The sequence below is a fragment of the Vicugna pacos genome, chromosome 23, assembly GCF_048564905.1.
Source record: "Vicugna pacos chromosome 23, VicPac4, whole genome shotgun sequence".
In the NCBI taxonomy this organism is placed as follows: domain Eukaryota; kingdom Metazoa; phylum Chordata; class Mammalia; order Artiodactyla; family Camelidae; genus Vicugna; species Vicugna pacos.
Window position 1 is genome coordinate 21,787,115 of NC_133009.1, and position 15,592 is coordinate 21,802,706.

At 40.7% G+C, this 15,592-nt stretch overlaps 1 long non-coding RNA gene across 2 annotated transcripts; it reads right to left on the reverse strand.

The window, feature by feature from the left end:
• Positions 1–7,424: 7,424 nt before the first annotated feature.
• Positions 7,425–11,020, reverse strand: LOC116285248 (uncharacterized). 2 transcript variants are annotated; one of them, XR_012063321.1, is made up of 3 exons: positions 10,909–11,020; positions 7,719–7,909; positions 7,425–7,624 (listed from the first exon to the last, which is right to left on the reverse strand). It is a non-coding gene; the product is annotated as an uncharacterized lncRNA (long non-coding RNA). The 2 variants fall into 2 exon arrangements; XR_012063322.1 differs by having other exon boundaries at positions 7,719–7,940; positions 10,909–10,981.
• Positions 11,021–15,592: the final 4,572 nt, after the last annotated feature.

A 15,592-nucleotide genomic window follows, 5' to 3' on the forward strand; every position in this document is an offset into this window, starting at 1 on the left:
TCCAGACAATGATCTTCCCCTTTTTCCTACTATCAAAAAAGAAAGTAAATTCTTTCTTCTGTAACCCCCTTTCTCACTCCTAGCACTTATAAGAATACCTCAAATACCAGACAAATTAACTTATCCATATTAAGAACTTTTTCTTTTTAATGGACTATTTTTTTCAATTATACTAAGAATTTAAATTATAGAACATATCTTATCAAACCCTAAGTTTAAGCCTTTACCTGGAAATGAACATTTCTAAGTCACCTTGGTCTAAAAATCCATGTACCTCCCCTATAGTCTCAGATGGCTTGTCTCTCCCTAGGCTGGAATATGAGAGCTCAGGACTCCTACGGCTCCCTGATGAGACAGTAAGCTTCCCTAGGACCACTTCCAACACTGACATCCAGCCACAGCAAGACCCATCCTGGACACACTGTCCACAGACTTCTAAGAGGGAGCTCTCCCCTACCCCTGTTCATCCTCAGACTCAGCTCCACTAGGGTTGCCAGATAAAATGCTGCCTGGGACATATTTATACTAAAAAATATTTCATTGTTTATCTGAAATTCAGATTTAACTGGGTATTCTGTATTTTTATTTGGTAAATCTAGCAATCCTTCCCCCTGCTAAGGGGCTATTTCAACTCTCCATGTCCCCAGCTCCCATTGCTCAGACTTCTCTGAACTTCTTTAGCAGCTGAATCTGAATTCCCTCCATTGGCCTGGAGGGCTGGTATTCCTGCCACATCCATCCTTCCCTTTCTAGAAAGCAGATTAATAGCTTGGTGGTAGAACACATGCTTAGCATGCATGAGGTCTGGATTCAATCCTCAGTATCTCCATTAAAAATTAAAAAAAAAAAAGAAGAAGACATATAACCTAGAATCTATAAAGAAGAGATTTAACTCTGTAAAAATTAAAAAAAAAAGAAAAAGAAAGAAAAGAGAAGGGAAAAAAGGCCTCTATAGTTAAGGTAAGGAGTTTCTAGGCCTTCTCGGTTCTCTTCTGGGACCTGTAAACCCTCCACAGTCATGGCAAAGCTCCATAATAGAGCTAAGGTTATTACTCTGTTCTCCCTCCTAAATATCTTGCCAAAAATCTACCCAGGAAGTGGTCTGGGGTCCTTGTCACAGCTTACCAGTGCCGTGAGGGTTGGCAATGCCACCTGAGTATAATTCTTATTTAGACCTTCCCCCGGCAGAACCCATGCAATGACGACGGCCATGGCACAGCCAGGAGAAAAGGAGACCAAGTGGGAAAAGAGGGGCCTTTGGAGTTGAAGTCCTAGCTCTGCCACTTATTACCAGCCTCTCTATGTCTTGTTTCCTCATCTGTAAAATGAGTGAGATGATCTTAAAGTGTAATAATAATCCTAGCTTGCCTGGTCACTTTAAGGATTAGAAAGAGTAAGTACAGAGCACCTGACACAGAGTAGGGGCTCCAGGAACGGCAGTCATTGGGCCAGACCTGTCTTTACGGCTTTCAAAAGGTATGATCTGCTATGTATCATTGCAATTTAAAGTAGCTTTATCAATAGTACCCAAACACATGGGCAAACTAACACTTTCTGAAGCATGAAGGTCTGGGTTAACTTTAGGGGATTTATCGTGCTTTGGCTTCAGTCCCCTGCTAGGTAGATAGTCAGTGTCCCCCAGGACATAGTATGGGCCCAGTCCTTCTACATAAGGTTTAGGAAGAAGCTGAATTAAGTAATAGCTGCATTATTGGAAGTCCCACAATGGCCCCTACTCTCTGAGGTAGAACAGTAATTGTGGAATCAGGAGGAAGATCTTTCTGTGCTGGATCCAGAGTAGTTAACATCTGCGAGAGATTCTGACTTTGCCCGGGGGACCTTTCTGCCTGTGAGTAGCGTCCTTCCCTGGATATTCTCTCTCCGTCATCAAGGACACCTCATTGCTACTCAAAATCAATAGAGAAACCCCCTTATTCGGAGAAGGCTCTCCCTGACTTTATATATAACAATTATTTGGGGATGGTATCTTTGTGTTTTCTCCCAGAGCAGTCAGCTTTTCCTTGCTTCTGGGTTATCTTGAACACCAAATTAGCTTCTTCACCCTTAGCTACCAGGAGTCACTGATGAAAGAGAAATCTGTTGTTATTCCAGAGACAAAATTTCTCTCCCTAGGTCCTTTAAACTTATCAGGAGGCAAAGAAACTCCAGCACATTAAACATGGGTTTTACAGAGATTATTCAAAGTCTTTCTAAATGCACTATTGCCCTCCACAAATTTTCATTTGTGAGCATAGATGAATCCCTTCACTTCCTGATTAGCCCAGTGCTTGGAAAATTTAGAAGTCAATATATGTGCCAGGAAATGGGAAAAGAAAATGGGAAAACATTGGTCTAAATAATTCTGGTTAAAAAATAGTAGTTATTTGGACTGAATAGATCTTTTTTTTTTCTTACTTTATTGCAGTCTATGCTTTCCAAATTTTTATTTTTACAGTGAGACTATATTACTTCTATAGTTAGAAAAAACTGAAGTGCCAAAACTGGGAAAAGGCACTCGTGGCTCCTGACAGAGTGACTGGGAACGGCAGACACAGATAAATGGCTCTGCTCTGGAATTTGCCTCTTACAAATGTCTGGCCAGAATCTGCCCACAGATCTGTGTAGGATGTACTAGCTGCTCACTAGGTGCGAACAATAGCAATTCAGGTCAGTTCAACAAGCATCTATTGAGTGCCCATTGTGTGTCTGGCACTATACTAGGCATTTGCTACAAAGGCAAAAAGATAGACAGCCCTTGCCCTACTGAGAAAGGGATAATCTCATCATGGTATGGTGTGTTCTCCATGAAAGTCATCTCGGGAGTCCTGTGGGAGCACCAAACAAACCTCAGGGTCAGGGAGCATTTGGGAAGGGATGACACCTCAATTTTCTTTAGATTAAAAAAAAAATTTAACATTTAAACTATTTTCTTATTATAAGGAAGAAAATGATTACAGATAACTACTAACAGTTAAGAGTTTGTATTTTCAGATATTTTGACTTCTTTCCAACATGGTATTCATATATCAACATGCATAAACATGATATTATTATGCAAATTTTCTTTTTTTTTTAAAATAAAAAATAGGAATTTGCATTAGCCTTGAAGAATGAGTAGGTATAGATTAGGTGAAGAAGAGGTGAAAGGGTGTTTCAAGTAGAGGGAACAGCATGAGTAAAGTTAGTGAGGCAAGCATTTTCATAAAACCAGGACATATGTAAGAAGGCAGGAAGTCTCAGGAGAGGAGGCTGGAAAATGACCAGGGACTTGGTCCTAGGTGGCTTTGTCTATCAGGCTAAGACACTTGGGCTGCTGGGGAGGGTAATGAGCGAAGAGACATAATCAGGTTTTCTTGTATGAATATCACATTGGCAGCAGGGTGAGTGGGGAGTTTGAGAGTTAAGACTGGAGGCAGTGGGGGAGGGTATAGCTGAAGGGTAGAGTGTGTGCCTAGCACGCACAAGGTCCTGGGTTTTTACCTCCATTAAAAATAAATGAATAAACCTAATTACCTCCCCCTAAAAAATAATAAATTTATGTAAAAATAAAAGGCTGGAGGCAAAGAATTTGTGACAAACATGGATAGACTTTGAGGGCATTATGCTAAGTGGAGTAAATCAGACAGAGAAAGTAAATACTGTAGGATCTCACTTATATGTGGAATCAAAAAACAAACAACCCAAAGCACAAAACCAAGTTCATAGATACAGAGAACAGATTGGTTGTCAGAGATGGGCATGGAGTGTGGAGGGGTGGTGTGGGGGTTGGTGAAATGGGTGAGGGGGTCAAAATTTCCAGTTATAAAATAAATAAGTCATGAGGATATAATGTATAACATGGTGACTGCAGTTAAAAATACTGTATTGCACATTTGAAGGTTGCTAAAAGAGTAAAGCTGAAACATTCTCATCACAAGAAAATAATTTCCTAACAATGTATGGTGACAGATATAAAGTAGATTTACTGTGGTGGATCAAGTTACAATATGCAGCTGACCCTCGAGCTATATGGGTTTGAACTGCATGGGTCCACTTATAATCAGATTTTTTTCAATAGTAAATACCACAGTACTACATGACCATAGTTGGCTGAATCCATGTATGTGGAATTGTTGGAATATAGAGGGCTGACTGTAAAGTTATACACTGATTTTCGACTGCCAGGGTACATCACCTGTAACTCCTGAGTCATTCAAGAATCCACTGGATACAAATATTGAATCATTATATTGTATACCTAAAAGTAATATAATGTTATATGTCAAGTATACCTCAACTTGAAAATTTTACCTCTATTCAACAAGTATATTTCAGCATCTACTAAGTACCAGACACTTAAAAAAAAAGACTGAAGGCAAATACATATTTTTCACACTTAAAGACATAGTCGGTTTCACCTCCCTAATTAACCCAAAAGGAATTTAGCCCTTCAGTAAAAGTAGTTTAATGATTTGATTATACCAAACTCCAGGGGACTAAACATCCCTACTTGTCCTGTGCTTTCATCTGATGGGCTCCTTCATCATCATCATAGTAATATAATAAAAATAATAATAATAATAATAATAAACATAACTAATATTTATTGAGCATTTATGGCACTGTGATGAGTACATTGGATATGTTTTCTCAAGTAATAAGTATATATTATTCTGCCCCATTTACAGATGATGAAACAGGCTAAGGAAGGCCAGACTAGCAAGAGGCAGATCTGGGAGTCCATGCCCTGTCTCTGCTGCCCACATGATTTGCAAACTTTTATTTGACTACAGTTAGTCACGGTTATCAGAAATTTACATTGAAAATCTTTAAAATGGCCACATTTCTGAATAGTTTTACCTGCTAAGAATTGGTCAGTTTTTCTAGGATGTCATATAAATATACTAAGACCCTCAAAAAAGTTGCTAAAATCCAGAATAATGCCTAATGTTAAAAGTTGCAGTAATTTTCAGAGAGATTAGTATCTAAATGCAACAGTCATCTAGTCAGGAGAGTGCATGTCAACCATTTGCCATGTATCATCAATTAGCATATTAGCCTCGTGGAACTTAGTAAATACCTTTCTATCATTTTTACTTCCTCGGGGTATACAGCTACTGCTATTCCATTGCTTCCAGAGAGGGACAGTATCTGAAACTGGGGAGACCCAGCCAAGGAGCCCCAAGTTTGGTCACTGTGCTCCTGGAACATAGTTTTCCAGTGCTGCCAAGTGAGACTGAAGGACCAGCACATTTGATTCAAGCTTATTTAAAAAAAATTTTTAAATAGAGTTACTGGGGATTGAACCAGGACCTTGTGCATGCTAAGTACACATTCTACCACTGAGCTATAACCCTACTGGCCAGATTCAGGCTTATTAAACAGACAAAACCAATGTGAAGGGACTGGCTTTTTGTAAGTGCCCTGTAAATGCTATTTTCACCTTCCCTTATCAATGAATAGCTATTTAGTAGTATCTAGCCAGCATTTATTGTTATATTAGAAAATAATAAAGTCTATATTTGCAACTCTGAGTAGAGTTGAAAAGACCGTTGTGGGGCAGTAATGCTTTCCAAGGTGTTTACATAGAAATCGGACCCATCGTGTGAGGCAGTGCACCTGGAACTGTTTGGAGTTTGGCTTCAGACTCAAATCTGCCAAAAGCCTTTTCTTCTGAAAAAGCTCTCCTAATTGGGATTGCTGCAGGCCATTTATTTACCTGCCATAGTTTTGTTTCCTAGCAGTCCTCAGATAAATCATTGGAAATTGTGGTTTGGAGCATCATTTAAGTGCCCCGCTCCCCCAAACATCTGGCTTAAAAAACACCCCTGGTCAGCTTACCATCATCAGTATCTGTTTAACACCCATTCTGTACCTGTACTTTCCCTTCTAAGATGGGGAGAGGCATAGCTCAATGAAACTATCATGAGAATCATTTCAAATTTCATCTCAGCACATTGGTTTGTTGGTAGTGATGACGTGGAACAGACACCCTCAGACATTGCTGATGGTCGTATTTGTTAGCACGACTTTTTTGGGAAGCAATTTGCAATATGTATCGAAGAGTCATTAGCATATTCATACTCTGAGCCTGAAATTCAACTTGTACTAAAGAAACTAAATAAAAATTTTAAATATGGGAAGTACATTACAATGGTATATGTTGTAGATTTATGAAGACCTGTGAAAATTAAAAACAAATAGAAGTATAATTAATATATTTTAGTGATCTCTTGAATGAAATATTGTCCTTTCGTTCTTTTAAAACGTTTATTAGCAATACTTTGTAAAAAATGTAATGTTGGTTGGAGAATGGGTATAAAATTGTGTATTTATTTTGGTAATATGCTGAGAAAATTATATACTTGTATATACCTATACATCAGGATGGAGGTATTATAGGTGCTGTTTTTCTTCCTAATTTTCCAGCATTTTAATAATATGATTATGTTATTTTTATAGTGGAAAGATTTTTAATAAAAAAAACTCTTATAAGTATAATTAGAACCATATGACATTATGATGAGAATTTTTAGAACTAAAAACACCAGGACACATGGCCTGACTTATGGTATGGCAACAAGACATAGGATTTGAAATCGGGAATTATTCCCCCAGACCCAGGACACATACTTACATGTAAACCGGCAATGATGACTGTAAGCCAAAAGTGAATTGGGTGACAGGGCTTTATTGGAGGGAACTCCTCTAGGCATTATGTCATCAGGTGAGTCAAGGCCACCCATGGTGCCTTAGTCCCAAGGTAGTGCAAGATGTCAGGGGACAAATAAAACTGATACCCGCCACAGCTAAAACAATGAATCTTTGGGGCAATTGTCTCATCCCAGAAACTTGTCTGTTGGTGGTGTCATCATTCTTCACAAAGGCAAGTTCTAACTGACATAAACACAGGTGCGGAAACATTACGATGTCTTATGCTGCTTTTTCCCTCTCCCCACCACGAATTCGCCTTGCTTGTCCTGGGAGAAGAGCCTTCCTCATAGCGCCAGCATCCAGGCTGGTGCCTGGACCACCAGATGCTCACTGCCATTGTTGTTTTCTGGCTTCTGTCTCTCTTTTTTCCTTTTCTTTCACTTTCTTTCATTCTTTCTCTTTCTCTGCTATTACATAGATTCCAAATTGAGTTTTAATAAAAAGGTATTGTTGCATGTCCTGAAGATTCATTTGGTCATTTGTTCATTTATTAAAGGATTAATTTAAACAGGCAAAATTTATTACATACTGGAAATTAAAGAGTACAGAAAAGCGTCTCTCCCCCTGCCCCTCAGTTTATAGGTTAAATCAGAAATTGCTGTGGGAAAGGGGGGGATCTGTATGCTTAGGACCTGATGCTCCCTCTGCATCCGTGTTGATAGGACACAGATGGGGAAGAGGAGGGACTTAGGAGCTGCCTGCAGAGAGTAGGTCTCAAGGGTGTGCCTGACGAGGGCATTTGGAAGGCTGGTGACTCCTAGTGTGCTGAGATTAGCTGGATATTTACAGGGAGACTCAGAAAGGGGAAGGAGAAGAGACTGAGGACAAACATCACACACTAGACAATATTGTTTGTGTCATAAGTGAGGCAACAGTAGGACTGTGGCTTTTTCTTCTTGGATCCACCTCTGGATTTCATCTTTGGGTGGTTCTGCAAATAGAAAAGTAATCATGGCCACCTGCCGAAGAAGCTTTCTAGGAATTTATTGACCAGATTTCTTTGATGCCTGAGATTTGATGCTTACCACAAGTCACTCGGAGCATATTCGTAAATAACAGACGTGAAGACAGCATTCACAGGGGCGGTGGATGCTGCCAATCACTTGTCTTCTTCCAGAGACTTGAAGTAGTGCAGGCCCACTCTTCACCCACTCAGGGCAAATCTTGTTGGCCTGTGCGCTGGTCTGGCCTTGGTGTCTTGTCTTTGAGAGGATTTCTGGAGATTATCAAGGAAGAATGTTCTCCAGCTGAGAAGGTGGGAATGCAAGGCGGATGAGCCCCAAGTTCTTCTCTGTCAATAGAATTCTCCCCTCTGGGCTCTTCCTTTCTCTCTTCATCTCCTTTCCCCTCCTCTCTTCCACTCTCCCCTCTCACTCCCTATTCTGGCCAAATGGATTGGGGAGGAGGGGAATGGCCAGGTCTGGGAAATCCATTCTTATTTATTTCTTTTTCTCTCTCTAGCAAGCCTGAGGTTCCTTCATGGAAGTGCATCGGATGCTGAGGTCAATTTAAAAAACCAGCCCAGTCTGGAAGGGATCAGCTGGGTTCAGTGACCATCCCCAGACCCCTCCCATGTCTGGGAACAGAGCAGGAAGTGGGGGGGAGGGCAGGCCCAGCTGGGTTGGTGGTGCCAAGGGGTTAGGGGTGAGAAAGGTCTTAGCCTTTCCAGAGGTGAATATTCAGAACTCAGCCCCTCTAACTCACTCCAAAAATTTTTAAATGAGTATGTTCATGTATAATTGAAAACTTGTGCTCTACACTGGAAATTGACACAACATTGTAAAATGACTATAGCTCAATAAAAAAAAAAGTAAAAAAAATTTTTTTTAATGAAAAAATTTAATCACAAAACAGTCCTACATTATAAAACATTTGGAAAATAGAGACTGGATCAAGAAAAGAAAAATTTACCCATACGTCCATCACCCTATTACAATCAGCCTTAGCATTCCAAAAACTTTTAGTTATTAATTCAAGTTGGTCAACATGAAGGTACCCACAAATTCTAAACTTAAAAAAAAAAAAGAGACTCCATTTTGAGAATAAAATTAAGAAAAATGGCTGAGATTAGCCCTCAATAGAAATGGCCTAATTCATTACATTGTCTGAGATAAGTTTGCTGAGACATTTTGGCTTTCTCATCTGTAAAATGGTGCTTGAATTCCCTTCCTTTCCGAGTTGTCATGTGATTAAAACAAAATAATTTCCTAAGCACCAGCCCTTCGTGTACAATTGGATGGTCCTCAAGCTTCTCCCATCAGAGATCAGGTTCAAATCCCTTTGTTAGATATCCACCCCCAAATTCACATCCTGAAGTCCTAACTCCCAATACGCTAGTATATAACCTTATTTGGAAATAGGGCTGTTGCAGATGAATTAGTTAAAATGAGGTTATACTGGAGCAAAGTATGTCCCTGATCCAATAGGATTGGTGGCCTTATCAAAGGGGGAAATTTGGAGACAGACACACACAGAAGATGAGGTGAAGAGACACAGGGAAAAGACAGCCATCTACAAGCCAAAGGAGAAAGGCCTGGAATAGATCCTCCCTTCACAGCCCTCAGAAGGACTCAGTCCTGTCCACACCTTGATTTCAGGCTCTGGCTCCAGAAACATGAGACATCTTCTTGTAAGAGATACTTTTACTCATTTGTGATTGGTTCCAGAGAGGAACTTCCTGCAGAAGGTAGGCAGGCCAGCGAGAGCTTGGGGAAATTGATTTCCAGGCTGCCCAGGCCCACCTGACACTAAAGAAGGTTGGTGACACCCAAGTGAGGCCTGGGAGTTTTGGAACATGCTTTCCCTTCATCTCTGGCACAGACAGATTCTGGTTCAGAATAACCTGTATACCTTCTCTCTCTTGACCTGGACGTGACTGCCATGAGACAACTAAGATGGGCATAATACCTTCTTGAAATTTTGCTTTATCAGAACTTCCTCAGGCCAGAGGCAAGCCAGCTGTGAATCACTGAAAATCACTGTGAAGAACTCTACAGAGGTTGACAAAGGATGCCCAATGTGGACAGAGCTCCAAAGAAATGGACTGACCTTTCTTTTCCCAAGGCAGGACATTGGGAGATAAAGATAAGACATCTTACCCCAGAGTCCTTTGGCCTCTTCTGTTGGATAACTTAACATTACTTGGTTTCTACCAAGGGAATTTTCACTGTGAAGAAGAGGGCAGCTGGGTTAAACATAAGAATATAGTTTGGAGGTGGAAGTACAGAGTCAAACATCTAGGGCTGACAATCCAGGAAACTTAAATATGGACAAGATGTTAGAAGATATGGAATTACTGTTAATTTTATTAGGTGCAATAATGGTATGGGAATTATGTAAGAGATTGTATTTATTCTCCACAAGGAGAGGGAGAAGGGGAAAAAGACAGGGAGAGAAGACAGAAAATATGGCAAAGGTGAGTTGTTGAATCTAGATGTAACTTTTCTGTTTGTTTAAATTTTTCATTAAAATGTTAGGTGTGGAGAAGAATAAAGGGTGAAAAAAATCCAGGGGAGAGACACTAGACGAACCAGGACAGAATCCAGAAGAATGACATAATTTTGAAACAGAGGTGGGAGAAGGCTCTGGAAAAAGACGGAGAACTTGGCAGATTGGAGATAGACCTGAGCAGAAAGTGGCCAGAAAAGCATGGGCCGCCGTTTTCACTCTTTACTCAGTTCCTTTGTGGCCAGAGGATGTTCTGATAAAGCACAAGAAACTTGAACAAAACCATCCCAAATTTCTCTTTTGCTTTGACAATGCAACATGAGAATGAAAATGCAAACTTACTTTACGGGAATACTAACTGTACAGGGATACAAAATGTAATGAGTTTTCTAAGATGAAAGGATAGCTTGCCTGCCCACGGCCGATGGACTGGGCTGGGTATCTAACCTCAGGCCAGCAGATCCACCAGCTCTACTGTGAATCGGCTGCAATGACTTTGTTAAAAAAAAAAAAAAAAGAGTGGCCGTTAGAGAGAAAATTAAGCAGAAGACACTGGGCAGGAGAGATGAGCAGAGCAGGCACAGAGGAGGAGCTGAAGAAACCAGAAGCTCTAGGAGACCAGAGGAGCCTCCCTTCCAGTCCATCCTGTTCCTCGAGGCTCCTTCCGCTGCGTCCTGTTTCCTGCTCTTGACTCTGAGAACCTGCAGCACCGGCTGTTCCCCACAGCACCTCCTGCCCGCTCAGCCTCTTTGGACTTAGCAAACTCACATGGGTACCTGTTTCTTGCGACCCAAATCACCTGGCCGGGAGCAGCATCTCATCCTTACTTGTGGCGCTCCCCAGCTGTCCCTTTCCCGGGTTGCCAGAAGCATGGACCCACCCACATATGTCGTAACCCCGTCTGTACAGATGGAAACTGTATGATTCACGGCTGTGGTTCTAGCTCCCAGTCCAATCCCTGATATATGGTAAACACACAAGGACAGTCTTTGAATGAACTAGATGCATCCCCTCCAACCTCAGCTGGGCTGTTTCTCAGCAACTTTTCACGGGCTCCTGCTCAGGTCTGTCTCCTTCCTTGCAGGGGCTGTTCCAATGACTCCAATTACCCACCCCTGCCACCTCTCCTTGCAGTAATAATAGCTGACACGTACTGAGCGCACATTGTGGGCCAGATGCTGTGCTGAGTGCTTTACATGTGTTAATTCCTTTAATCCTCCTAAAACCTAGGAGGTAAATCCTATTATTAGCATCCCCATTTTACAGATGAGAAAGCTGAGGCATGGAGACTAGGATCCTTCTCCAACATTACAAAACAGTGATAATGAGGATTTGAACTAGGCAGTCTGGTTCCAGAGTCAACGTCCTTAACCCCTTATTAGTTTTGTGATAATAAAACCCAGCGGTGCTCAGCAGCCTCAATAAAGAGTAGGAAAGACACTTTATTCTTCAGAAAAGAACAAGACTCTTTGTTTGTTTGTTTTTGGAAGCATGGTTGTGAAAAGGAGTGATCAGTTTCTAGCTCTAGTGCCCAGCAGAATGCAACCAGTTACTGCCTCCTAGTTCACCAAGAAAATTGAGGGAATAAGATGTGAAGTCCACTGACTCCTGTCTGCAGACATCTCCATTGGACCACCCGCACCCGCCTTCCTCGGGCTCAAAGCTGGTATCCCCTCTCTTTAGCTGATCTGAGTCCCTCTGGTCTGCTCTGGGGGCTGACCTCATCAGATGCATCATCCAGGGTCCTGGCAAAGGAGAGCTGACCACTGAGCACCACTTGGGCTTAACTAAGGGAAGCCTGTTGAAGAGACCATCCCTGGGGGTGTGGGCAGGGTAGGAACAATTATCCTGGGGCCCTGGGAGAGCTGGCACTGTGAGAAGGGGCTGCCTGAGAAAATGGGGGCCTTAAATGAGGTGGAGCAGAGTTGTGTTTGAGAGCACAGAACTTGGAACACAGAGCAGGACAGAGGAGGGAGGGTCTTGGATAAATGGAGAGCCACTCAGACATTTGCTACTCTTGTATTATCAGCCTCTCCCCTTTCTATTGGTTTCTTTCCTCAGCTGTATTAAAGAGAAAGTTCCCTCAACACTATTTTCCCCTCTACTGCCACCTCTCCCCTTCCTTTAATGGACAAGCTCCTCTATGGAAGATTTTATAATACTTGTCTTCATTTTCTTACTACCTGTTAACTCTTTTAAAAACCCCTACTGAGTTTTAGATTCCAAACTTATATTACATTATGCAAAATTTGAACACTACAAAAATATGTAACATAGAAAGATAAGTCCTCATTAATATTAGCCCCCCAACTCCATCCTGCACACACAAACACACACACACACATCAAAAATAACCATCGTCAAAAGTTTGGGTGCACCCAATGTTCATAGCAGCACTATTTACAATAACCAAGACATGGAAGGAACCAAAATGCAACCAAATTTTGGAAGCAACCAGTGTCCATCAACAGATGAATGGATAAAGAAAATGTGGCCCATATATATAATGGAATACTACTCAGCCATAAAAAGGATGAAATAATGCCATTTGCAGCAACATGAATGGACTTAAAGATTATCATACTAAGTGAAGTAAATCAGACAGGGAAAGACAAACATCATATGATATCACTTATATGTGGGATCTTAAAAAATGACACAAATGAATTTATTTACAAAACAGAAAAAGACTCACAGACATAGAAAAAAACTTACAGTTACTGGGGGGAATAGGGGGAGAGAAGGATAAATTGGGAGTTTGAGATTGGCAGATACAAACTACTATGTACAGAATAGATAAACAATAAGGTCCTACTGTATAGCTTAGGGAACTATATTCAATGGCTTGTAGTAACCTGTAATGAAAAAAGGTATGAAAAAGAATATATTATGTATATATATAACTGAATCACTATACCATACACCAGAAACTAATACAACATTGTAAACCACCTGTACTTCAATAAAAAATTTTTTAAAGGTTTGGTGCATATTTGTCTAACTTTTAGAAAATATATGTATATATGTATAATCAGAATGGCTAAAATAAAACCTATGACAACACTAAATGCCAATGAGGATGCAGAGAAACCAGATCTTCAGACATTGCTGGTGGGAATGTAAAATGGTACAGCCACTCTGGGAGAGACAATGGCTGTTTCTTCCATTATTAAATATGCACTTACTATGATTCAGCAATTGCACTCCTGGGCATCTATCTTAGAGAAAATGACTTATGTTTACACAAAATCCTGTGCATTAATGTTTATAATAACTCTATGTGTAATTCCCTCAAACTGGAAACAACCCAAATGTCCAGACAGCTGGAAGGTTCAATAAACTGTGGTACATCCATATCACAGAATACTATTTAGTGATAAAAAAGAAGGAACTATTGATACACATAACAACCTGAATGGATCTCCAGAAAATTCTGCTGAGCGTTGGTGGCATAGTGGTGAGCATAGCTGCCTTCCAGAAAATTCTGCTGAGTGAAAAAAGTCAATTTCAAAAGTTTACATAGTATCTGATTCCATTTATATAACATTTTTAAAATGGCAAAATGATAGATATAGAAAACAGGTTAGCAGTTGCCGAGGGTCAGGTAGATGGTAGGAGGCGGGTATGACTGAAGCCTTAAAGGGATATCACAAGGAATCTGTGTGATGGAGCAGTTCTTTTTTTTTTTTTCTTGTAGGGGGAGGTAATTAGGTTTATTCATTTAGTTATTTATTTGAATTAAATTTAATTTTAATGGCGGTACTGGGGATTGTACCCAGGGCCTTGTACATGCTAGGCATGCATTCTACCCTGAGCTATATCTTCCCCCTCAGAACTGTTCATGACTATGCTGTTCATGAAAGTTGCCTGTGTGATAAATTGCATACAGCCAAAAAGAGACACAAATGAGAGTGTGCAAAATTGGTGAAATCTGAATAAGTTTGATAGATTGAATCCATGTCCATGTCCTGGTTGCAATATTGCACTACAGTTATATAAAATTTTACTACTGGGGGAATATGGGTGAAGGATCTCTCTGTATTATTTTTTTCAAATAAGGTTTATTGAGCTATAATTCACATCCTATAACATTCATCCTTTTAACATATACAACTCAGAGGGTTTTAGTACATTCACAGAGTTGTGCAACCAGCACCACTATCTAATTTCAGACCATTTTCATTACCCTCAAAAGAACCCATGTACCTATTGGTAATCACTCCCCATTCCTCCTTCCTCCCTAACCCCTGACAACCACTAATCTACTTTCTATCTCTATAGATTTGCCTATGCTAGATATTTCTTATAAACAGAATCATAAAATATGTGGCCCTTTGAGTCTGGCTTCTTTTACTTAACACGTCCTCAAGGTTCATCCACATTGTAGCATGTATCAGCACTTCATTTCTTTTTATAGTTGAATAATATTTCATTATATGGAACTGCTTCCATGCTTTGCTTATCCATTCATCAGTTGATGGACGTTTGAGTTTTTTTCCACTTTTTGGCCATTATGAATAATGCTGCTATGAACATTCTTATGAGTTTTTGTGTGAACACATGTTTTCAGTTCTTTTCAGTACATAACTAGGAGTGGGGTTGTTAAGTCATATAGTAACTCTACCTTTGACTTTTTGAGGGACTGCCAAGCTGTTTTTTAAAGGGCCTGCTCCGTTTTATATTCTCACCAGCCATTTATGAAGTTCTGATTTTGCCATATCCTCACCAACATTTGTTACTGTCTGTCTTTTATTATGACCATCCTGAGTGTGAAGTGGTATCTCATCATGGTTCTGTATTATCTGACCATTTTTCTTCCCCCATCATTCGTCTCTCCCCAGCCCCCACCTCCTCTCCTTTGGTTCCCACAGTTCCATGTGCACATAGGCAGCTATTGGAGGACTCAGAACACAGTGTGTCACCTGTGCACGCAGAGCTCCCTGACTAGGCTGCCTCTTGGTCACATGCTTGGCCATCCATCACAATGCTCAGCATGCAGCAGTCACTTAAGGAGTGTTTGTTAGATGAATATATGGGCAAAGCTCCCCAGAAAGGAACACCAATCGAGTAGAAAGTTAAGGGGCTTCACCTAATGGCAGGTGGCCTCATGGAGATAGAATGGAAGGTACTTTGTGAGCAGCAGAAAGAGGGACAGGTGTAAAGGAAGAGAGAAGAGAGGAAATGCCTTGGGGCTACCACCTGGGGACTTAGAGCCTTAGAATCTGCTACAGAGTCTTCCTCCTCTGCTGCCCAGGGGTGAAGAAGGAAGTGAAAAAGTAAGGGAAGATACAAAGAACTCAGTCTATCTCTGCTGTTCCTCCTTTGCTAAACTCAGCATCTAAATTCTAAATTTGGAAGCCTTTTATTTACTGAAAAGATGTTCAGGAACAACAGCCTCAAACACTTGGCACTTCTTTTCTCCTCGGGTGGAATGAGAACCCCTTTGAGCAAA